The sequence below is a fragment of the Lycorma delicatula genome, chromosome 1 (assembly GCF_047948215.1).
Source record: "Lycorma delicatula isolate Av1 chromosome 1, ASM4794821v1, whole genome shotgun sequence".
Classification (NCBI taxonomy): domain Eukaryota; kingdom Metazoa; phylum Arthropoda; class Insecta; order Hemiptera; family Fulgoridae; genus Lycorma; species Lycorma delicatula.
In genome coordinates this window covers 31,696,044-31,706,043 of record NC_134455.1, presented here as the reverse complement: position 1 = coordinate 31,706,043, position 10,000 = coordinate 31,696,044, and the positions used below count along the sequence as shown (strand labels likewise).

Here is a 10,000-nt window from a genome sequence, read left to right as displayed (position 1 = left end):
AAATAACGAAAATATTCGACATCGAAATAAAACAGACGAAAAAAGATTTTCGCACCTGAGAGATCGACAGGTTTTCCCACCGCCAACGCGAAGTTTACAATAAAATAATTATACCGAAAAAATCGACGACAAAACGACCAACAAGAAATAAAAAATTTCACCTTTATAACTGCTCACGAAAAAAAGTTATTAAACGACGAAATCGAACGATTAAACAAAAAAATTACAAAAAAACAATTAAATTAAAAAAACCACATTACACTGGCCACCCACGTTTATATATTATGTATATGTACGTAGAAATATTATTAAAAAATATATACGGCCAAAACTTGTAAATTCGCATCAAAGTGACCGAGATATACTCGATTAGGTGAATTTTACGGTTCGGCCGAATTTTCGGTCTTCCGAAAAATATACCCCGGTCCAGAGGGCATAGGCATCACCGGGGGGGCCGGACGGTCCGAATGGCGTCGGTCCCGGTCGAATAGCTTCGATCCCGGCTGACATATAGACGATTAGGTGAATTTTACGGTTCGGCCGAATTTTCGGTCTTCCGAAAAAGATACCCCGGTCCAGAGGGCATAGGCATCACCGGGGGGGCCGGACGGTCCGAATGGCGTCGGTCCCGGTCGAATAGCTTCGATCCCGGCTGACATATAGACGATTAGGTGAATTTTACGGTTCGGCCGAATTTTCGGTCTTCCGAAAAATATACCCCGGTCCAGAGGGCATAGGCATCACCGGGGGGGCCGGACGGTCCGAATGGCGTCGGTCCCGGTCGAATAGCTTCGATCCCGGCTGACATATAGACGATTAGGTGAATTTTACGGTTCGGCCGAATTTTCGGTCTTCCGAAAAAGATACCCCGGTCCAGAGGGCATAGGCATCACCGGGGGGGCCGGACGGTCCGAATGGCGTCGGTCCCGGTCGAATAGCTTCGATCCCGGCTGACATATAGACGATTAGGTGAATTTTACGGTTCGGCCGAATTTTCGGTCTTCCGAAAAAGATACCCCGGTCCAGAGGGCATAGGCATCACCGGGGGGGCCGGACGGTCCGAATGGCGTCGGTCCCGGTCGAATAGCTTCGATCCCGGCTGACATATAGACGATTAGGTGAATTTTACGGTTCGGCCGAATTTTCGGTCTTCCGAAAAATATACCCCGGTCCAGAGGGCATAGGCATCACCGGGGGGGCCGGACGGTCCGAATGGCGTCGGTCCCGGTCGAATAGCTTCGATCCCGGCTGACATATAGACGATTAGGTGAATTTTACGGTTCGGCCGAATTTTCGGTCTTCCGAAAAATATACCCCGGTCCAGAGGGCATAGGCATCACCGGGGGGGCCGGACGGTCCGAATGGCGTCGGTCCCGGTCGAATAGCTTCGATCCCGGCTGACATATAGACGATTAGGTGAATTTTACGGTTCGGCCGAATTTTCGGTCTTCCGAAAAATATACCCCGGTCCAGAGGGCATAGGCATCACCGGGGGGGCCGGACGGTCCGAATGGCGTCGGTCCCGGTCGAATAGCTTCGATCCCGGCTGACATATAGACGATTAGGTGAATTTTACGGTTCGGCCGAATTTTCGGTATTCCGAAAAAGATACCCCGGTCCAGAGGGCATAGGCATCACCGGGGGGGCCGGACGGTCCGAATGGCGTCGGTCCCGGTCGAATAGCTTCGATCCCGGCTGACATATAGACGATTAGGTGAATTTTACGGTTCGGCCGAATTTTCGGTCTTCCGAAAAAGATACCCCGGTCCAGAGGGCATAGGCATCACCGGGGGGGCCGGACGGTCCGAATGGCGTCGGTCCCGGTCGAATAGCTTCGATCCCGGCTGACATATAGACGATTAGGTGAATTTTACGGTTCGGCCGAATTTTCGGTCTTCCGAAAAAGATACCCCGGTCCAGAGGGCATAGGCATCACCGGGGGGGCCGGACGGTCCGAATGGCGTCGGTCCCGGTCGAATAGCTTCGATCCCGGCTGACATATAGACGATTAGGTGAATTTTACGGTTCGGCCGAATTTTCGGTCTTCCGAAAAATATACCCCGGTCCAGAGGGCATAGGCATCACCGGGGGGGCCGGACGGTCCGAATGGCGTCGGTCCCGGTCGAATAGCTTCGATCCCGGCTGACATATAGACGATTAGGTGAATTTTACGGTTCGGCCGAATTTTCGGTCTTCCGAAAAAGATACCCCGGTCCAGAGGGCATAGGCATCACCGGGGGGGCCGGACGGTCCGAATGGCGTCGGTCCCGGTCGAATAGCTTCGATCCCGGCTGACATATAGACGATTAGGTGAATTTTACGGTTCGGCCGAATTTTCGGTCTTCCGAAAAATATACCCCGGTCCAGAGGGCATAGGCATCACCGGGGGGGCCGGACGGTCCGAATGGCGTCGGTCCCGGTCGAATAGCTTCGATCCCGGCTGACATATAGACGATTAGGTGAATTTTACGGTTCGGCCGAATTTTCGGTCTTCCGAAAAATATACCCCGGTCCAGAGGGCATAGGCATCACCGGGGGGGCCGGACGGTCCGAATGGCGTCGGTCCCGGTCGAATAGCTTCGATCCCGGCTGACATATAGACGATTAGGTGAATTTTACGGTTCGGCCGAATTTTCGGTCTTCCGAAAAATATACCCCGGTCCAGAGGGCATAGGCATCACCGGGGGGGCCGGACGGTCCGAATGGCGTCGGTCCCGGTCGAATAGCTTCGATCCCGGCTGACATATAGACGATTAGGTGAATTTTACGGTTCGGCCGAATTTTCGGTCTTCCGAAAAATATACCCCGGTCCAGAGGGCATAGGCATCACCGGGGGGGCCGGACGGTCCGAATGGCGTCGGTCCCGGTCGAATAGCTTCGATCCCGGCTGACATATAGACGATTAGGTGAATTTTACGGTTCGGCCGAATTTTCGGTCTTCCGAAAAAGATACCCCGGTCCAGAGGGCATAGGCATCACCGGGGGGGCCGGACGGTCCGAATGGCGTCGGTCCCGGTCGAATAGCTTCGATCCCGGCTGACATATAGACGATTAGGTGAATTTTACGGTTCGGCCGAATTTTCGGTCTTCCGAAAAAGATACCCCGGTCCAGAGGGCATAGGCATCACCGGGGGGGCCGGACGGTCCGAATGGCGTCGGTCCCGGTCGAATAGCTTCGATCCCGGCTGACATATAGACGATTAGGTGAATTTTACGGTTCGGCCGAATTTTCGGTCTTCCGAAAAAGATACCCCGGTCCAGAGGGCATAGGCATCACCGGGGGGGCCGGACGGTCCGAATGGCGTCGGTCCCGGTCGAATAGCTTCGATCCCGGCTGAGATATAGCGATTTTTTTGTTGTTGGGCATGCACAGATTGTTCGGGGGTGTCGTAGTCTTTTACTGCGGAGGATTGTCATTGTCCGGCTTGAAAACATTTTCTCGGACTCTATCGCCGTCGGGCATGCACGGATATTTAACTTTTTTTTTGTTGGGCATGCAAGGTTTAGGCGGGATGTCGTTGTCTTTTACTGCTGAGAATTTGTCATTGTCCGGCTTGAAAACATTTTCTCGGACTCTGTCGCCGTCGGGCATGCACGGATATTTAACTTTTTTTTTGTCGGGCATGCACGGTTTAGGCGGGATGTCGTTGTCTTTTACTGCGGAGAATTTGTCATAGTCCGGCTTGAAAACATTTTCTCGGACTCTGTCGCCGTCGTGCATGCACGGATATTTAACTTTTTTTTTGTTGGGGATGCACGGTTTAGGCGGGATGTCGTTGTCTTTTACTGCGGAGAATTTGTCATTGTCCGGCTTGAGAACATTTTCTCGGACTCTGTCGCCGTTGGGCATGCACGGATATTTAACTTTTTTTTTGTTGGGCATGCACGGTTTAGGCGGGATGTCGTTGTCTTTTACTGCGGAGAATTTGTCATTGTCCGGCTTGAAAACATTTTCTCGGACTCTGTCGCCGTCGGGCATGCACGGATATTTAACTTTTTTTTTGTTGGGGATGCACGGTTTAGGCGGGATGTCGTTGTCTTTTACTGCGGAGAATTTGTCATTGTCCGGCTTGAGAACATTTTCTCGGACTCTGTCGCCGTCGGGCATGCACGGATATTTAAGTTTTTTTTTTTGTTGGGCATGCACTATTTAGGTGGGATGTCGTAGTCTTTTACTGCGGAGAATTTGTCATTGTCCGGCTTGAGAACATTTTCTCGGACTCTGTCGCCGTTGGGCATGCACGGATATTTAACTTTTTTTTTTTGTTGGGCATGCACATTTTAGGCGGGATGTTGTAGTCTTTTACTGCGGAGAATTTGTCATTGTCCGGCTTGAGAACATTTTCTTGGACTCTGTCGCCGTTGGGCATGCACGGATATTTAACTTTTTTTTTTGTTGGGCATGCACATTTTAGGCGGGATGTCGTAGTCTTTTACTGCGGAGAATTTGTCATTGTCCGGCTTGAGAACATTTTCTCGGACTCTGTCGCCGTTGGGCATGCACGGATATTTAACTTTTTTTTTTTTGTTGGGCATGCACATTTTAGGCGGGATGTTGTAGTCTTTTACTGCGGAGAATTTGTCATTGTCCGGCTTGAGAACATTTTCTCGGACTCTGTCGCCGTTGGGCATGCACGGATATTTAACTTTTTTTTTTGTTGGGCATGCACATTTTAGGCGGGATGTCGTAGTCTTTTACTGCGGAGAATTTGTCATTGTCCGGCTTGAGAACATTTTCTCGGACTCTGTCGCCGTTGGGCATGCACGGATATTTAACTTTTTTTTTTTGTTGGGCATGCACATTTTAGGCGGGATGTTGTAGTCTTTTACTGCGGAGAATTTGTCATTGTCCGGCTTGAGAACATTTTCTCGGACTCTGTCGCCGTTGGGCATGCACGGATATTTAACTTTTTTTTTTGTTGGGCATGCACATTTTAGGCGGGATGTCGTAGTCTTTTACTGCGGAGAATTTGTCATTGTCCGGCTTGAGAACATTTTCTCGGACTCTGTCGCCGTTGGGCATGCACGGATATTTAACTTTTTTTTTTTGTTGGGCATGCACATTTTAGGCGGGATGTCGTAGTCTTTTACTGCGGAGAATTTGTCATTGTCCGGCTTGAGAACATTTTCTCGGACTCTGTCGCCGTTGTGCATGCACGGATATTTAACTTTTTTTTTTTGTTGGGCATGCACATTTTAGGCGGGATGTCGTAGTCTTTTACTGCGGAGAATTTGTCATTGTCCGGCTTGAGAACATTTTCTCGGACTCTGTCGCCGTTGGGCATGCACGTTTCTTTAACTTTTTTTGTTGTTGGCCATGCACGTTTCTTTTATTTTTCTTTTTTTGACAGAAATTTTTCTAAGTCGATAGGGGACGGGTTCCCTCTCTATTCGAGAATGTTTTCGCATTCATTCGTCGCATATATCCTTTTCAGCTTTAACTTTTAGTACATTTCGTACCGATGTGTGACCCACTCGGAGTCAATTTTGAGAGTATTATAAGGGGATATGGTCTTGGCTTGGGGCCCCCCCCGACGTGCCTTCGCTACACGGCGTTCAGTTATCTTGCGTTTCTGTTTCACCGGGCGTCCGGTGCGTCTTCCTTGCCTACTTCTCTCGTTCGCGGCGGCTGTTTATGCTGGTCTTTGCTGGTTATTCGGCCGCTCGGCGGGTTTTTCGCTGGTTCAGCTGGCAAATGTTCTCCGGCCTCGGCTTTTGTGCATTTGTTCGAGCTCAGTTGCGGTCGTCCTTAGCATTCGCCCTTTATGCTCGGTAGCCGAAAGTAAGTTGTCGTCGTGCGCGTAGCGCGTGCATTGTGGTCCTCTCTGGTATTGAACGGGTCGTCGGGGTGATTATACGAAATGTATTTTCATTTGGGCGTGGTTTAAGTGACCTGCTTCTTAACTCGCTTCGCCGTCGTCCTTTGAGGCCGCCTTTAGACACATTTAGGCTATCTTGCATCGTTTCCCGGAGTGCTAAGTCGACGTCCCGCTTTGTTGCTCGTAGCACGTTTGTCGATTAACAGGCTGTAGCAGAGCTTTTTAGACGGTAAGCGGTGTTTTTCGCCTTGTCGGGGTGGTTGTTTTTGCTTCCATTCGTAGTAGAGCGTTGCTCTCCCTAACCCGACTCGGTCGCTATTCCGCTCGTTTTTTTTTTGCCAGCTGCCGCCTAGATCACGGATTGCTTTGTTATTGCGCCCGTCCGGCAGACGAACCGCTTGCTGACCAGTAATTCTTGTGTTCGCCACAGTTATTGGCTGCTATTCGGTTTCATTGCTGTGTACGGGGAAGCTGTCGAGCTCTCTGCGGTTTACGCTACACAGGCCGGCTAGGTCATCCATCGGGTGAAAGTTTTCACATTCGCGCCTTGAGATCATTGTTCGGTGTTCTATCGTCATTGCTTTCGGTGCTGTACCGGTGAAAGACCTCCGGCGTCCATTTGCGCTTTTCTGTTTTGCTGTCTGTGGGTGCGGCGAGCCGCTGCTTTCGGCCGGCTGTATCCCTTCGTAGAAGGGGCCAGTATCGGTTTGGTTTTTGCGGTAGGCTTGCCCACTGGATCAGTTTGCGATGTTCAGATTGCTTGATGGATTTAGTTGTGCTCTTCATCGGGCGAAGTCTTTCGCACTCGCGCCTTGAGAGCTATATTCGGTGTTTTATCCGTTTGTTGCTTTCGGCTGCTGTACCGATGCGAGCAGTCTGCTTTCGCGCATAGGCGAGCCTTGTTTTCAATTGGCATGCCTTCGCGTTGGCCACAGTGTTAGTCCGATATTCGGATACCTGCGGTGTGTGCGCTTCACTGGCGTTCGGTTGAACTCTGCATCGGGTGAAATATTTCACACTCGCGGCCTCGAGAGCTAAAAGTTCGGTGTTATATCGGCTCTGCTTTCGGCTGCTGTACCGGTGCGAGCCCTCCGGCGTCGGCCGTAGCGTATTTCTGCGGGACCGTTTACGGACTCTGCGAGCCGCTTCTTTCGGCCGCCCTGTGGATCTTTTCTCGACATCGCGGCTTTCATTTGCTTTTCGGCAGTTCGGGCGTCGCCCGCAGTTGCGCACCCGGCGAGCCGCTTCTTTCGGCCGGCTGTACCCTTCCTGGAAGGGCCGGTATCGGTCTGGTTTTTGCGGCAGGCTCACCGTGCGTGTCTGCGGTCACAGTTACAGTCCCGCTGTTCGGACTGCGGTCGGTTTTACTCTGCATCGGGTGAAATATTTCACACTCGCGGCCTCGAGAGCTGGTGTTATATCGGCTTTCGGCTGCTGTACTGGTGCGAGCCTTCCGGCCTCGGCCGTTCATGGATTTGGCGAGCCGCTTCTTTCGGCCGGTATAGGTCTGGTTTTTGCGGCAGGCTCGCCCTGTGATTCGTTTTGCGATTCGCCCTATCTGGTCGTCTGCCTGTGTAAAGGTCTTGATGTTGGAGGACCTGCGTTCTTCGCAACGCCCGCTGATCTGTCGTGCTCAGCTTAGGGTGAAAATTCTTTTCACATTCGCCGCCTCGAGAGCTACAATTCGGTGTTGTATCCGCATTGCTTGCTTTCGGCCGCTGTACCTATGCGAGCCTTCAGACTTTGGCCGTCGCGTTGTTCCGTAGGATTGTTTACGGGCGCGGCGAGCTACTGCTTTCGGCCGGCCGTACCCTTCCACGAAGGGCCGGCATCGGCTTGGTTTTTGCGGTATGCTTGCCCCCTAAATGGGTTGGCGTAGTCACATGTCAGGCAATCCGCGGCCCTCATTGCTCGGAGACTTGAGTGCGAAAAGCTGCAGTCTTGCAGTCCAGTATGCCAGTTTCCCGCGGCTTGAGGCGTATTTCACGCGGTTGCTCTGGCGGGATAACGCTTGTGACGCCGGCTCTTCGGGCCGGTTATTTAGTTTGCCGGAGTTAAGGTCGGTCCCCGCCTTGCGAGGTGTACCGTTTTCCTTCCTCCGGTCTCTCCGCTGAATTTCTCTGCACCCTCTTTTTTCCGCGGCGATTACGACCATTTTGCGCTTTCGGCCGTGCATCCTCTCAGAAGGAGCGCCGGTCTTATTTAAACGGTTATCCGCGCGCATGAAGCGCGGTCAACGTTAGACGGGCGGCCTGTTCGGCCGTCCTGACGTGCGTGTGGAATTAAGAAAGGAAACTATCGACCGTTGTTCTCTTTTGATGATAGACTATCTATCTGCGGTTCGGTCGCTACGCCGTACGGCTAGCCCGATAATGTTTTGCGGACTACCGGCCGCCGGGTCGCTTTGGCGTGCCCTCCGGCCGGCCGGCCGGGCGGCGTTCGTCGGCGGACTCAGTCCGCCGTTCGTTCGCCGTTCCGGCAGCGGGAAGCTTTTGTTTAGCTCCCTGGTTGATCCTGCCAGTAGTCATATGCTTGTCTCAAAGATTAAGCCATGCAAGTCTCAGTACAAGCCGAACTAAGGTGAAACCGCAAAAGGCTCATTAAATCAGTTATGGTTCCTTGGATCGTACAATCCATTACTTGGATAACTGTGGTAATTCTAGAGCTAATACATGCAAACAGAGTCCCGACCAGAAATGGAAGGGACGCTTTTATTAGATCAAAACCAATCGACGTCCGTCTTCCTCCGGGTCGACGGCGCCGTACTCCTTGGTGACTCTGAATAACTTTTGGCAGATCGCACGGTCTTCGAACCGGCGACGCATCCTTCAAATGTCTGCCTTATCAACTGTCGATGGTAGGTTCTGCGCCTACCATGGTTGTAACGGGTAACGGGGAATCAGGGTTCGATTCCGGAGAGGGAGCCTGAGAAACGGCTACCACATCCAAGGAAGGCAGCAGGCGCGCAAATTACCCACTCCCGGCACGGGGAGGTAGTGACGAAAAATAACGATACGGGACTCATCCGAGGCCCCGTAATCGGAATGAGTATACTCTAAATCCTTATACGAGTATCAATTGGAGGGCAAGTCTGGTGCCAGCAGCCGCGGTAATTCCAGCTCCAATAGCGTATATTAAAGTTGTTGCGGTTAAAAAGCTCGTAGTTGGATCTGTGTCCCGCACCGTCGGTTCACCGCCTGTCGGTGTTCAACTGGTGTGTATGCGGGACGTCCTGCCGGTGGCGGTCCGGTTCCCCGTGGGTACGTAGGGGCGTCCTTGCTTACGCTTGCGTCGTCCCCGAAGGCCTGCGCGGTGTATCCGGCCGCCTTTTCAATCCCGTCGCGGTGCTCTTCACTGAGTGTCGAGGCGGGCCGGCACGTTTACTTTGAACAAATTAGAGTGCTTTAAGCAGGCCCTGTCCCGCCTGTATGTTGTGTGCATGGAATAATGGAATAGGACCTCGGTTCTATTTTGTTGGTTTTCGGAATCTGAGGTAATGATCAATGGGGACAGGCGGGGGCATTCGTATTGCGACGTTAGAGGTGAAATTCTTGGATCGTCGCAAGACGGACCGAAGCGAAAGCATTTGCCAAGTATGTTCTCGTCGATCAAGAACGAAAGTTAGAGGTTCGAAGGCGATCAGATACCGCCCTAGTTCTAACCATAAACTATGCCTGCCAGCGATCCGCCGAAGTTCCTCCGATGACTCGGCGGGCAGCTTCCGGGAAACCAGAGCTTTTGGGTTCCGGGGGAAGTATGGTTGCAAAGCTGAAACTTAAAGGAATTGACGGAAGGGCACCACCAGGAGTGGAGCCTGCGGCTTAATTTGACTCAACACGGGAAAACTCACCAGGCCCGGACACCGGAAGGATTGACAGATTGAGAGCTCTTTCTTGATTCGGTGGGTGGTGGTGCATGGCCGTTCTTAGTTGGTGGAGCGATTTGTCTGGTTAATTCCGATAACGAACGAGACTCTAGCCTACTAACTAGGCGTACCCGGTATCCACAATCGTGCTACCGGCGGTCAAATTTCTTCTTAGAGGGACAGGCGGCTTCTAGCCGCAAGAGACTGAGCAATAACAGGTCTGTGATGCCCTTAGATGTCCTGGGCCGCACGCGCGCTACACTGAAGGAATCAGCGTGTCTTCCCTGTCCGAAAGGACCGGGTAACCCGCTGAACC

At 52.1% G+C, this 10,000-nt stretch overlaps 1 non-coding gene across 1 annotated transcript in view; it reads left to right on the top strand.

The window, feature by feature from the left end:
• Nucleotides 1-8,320: 8,320 nt before the first annotated feature.
• LOC142318630 (small subunit ribosomal RNA) overlaps nt 8,321-10,000 on the top strand; it is a 1,957-nt gene continuing 277 nt past the window's right edge. The window contains exon 1 of the ribosomal RNA XR_012754998.1: nt 8,321-10,000. This exon is cut by the window's right edge and continues 277 nt beyond it. This is a non-coding gene — a ribosomal RNA (small subunit ribosomal RNA).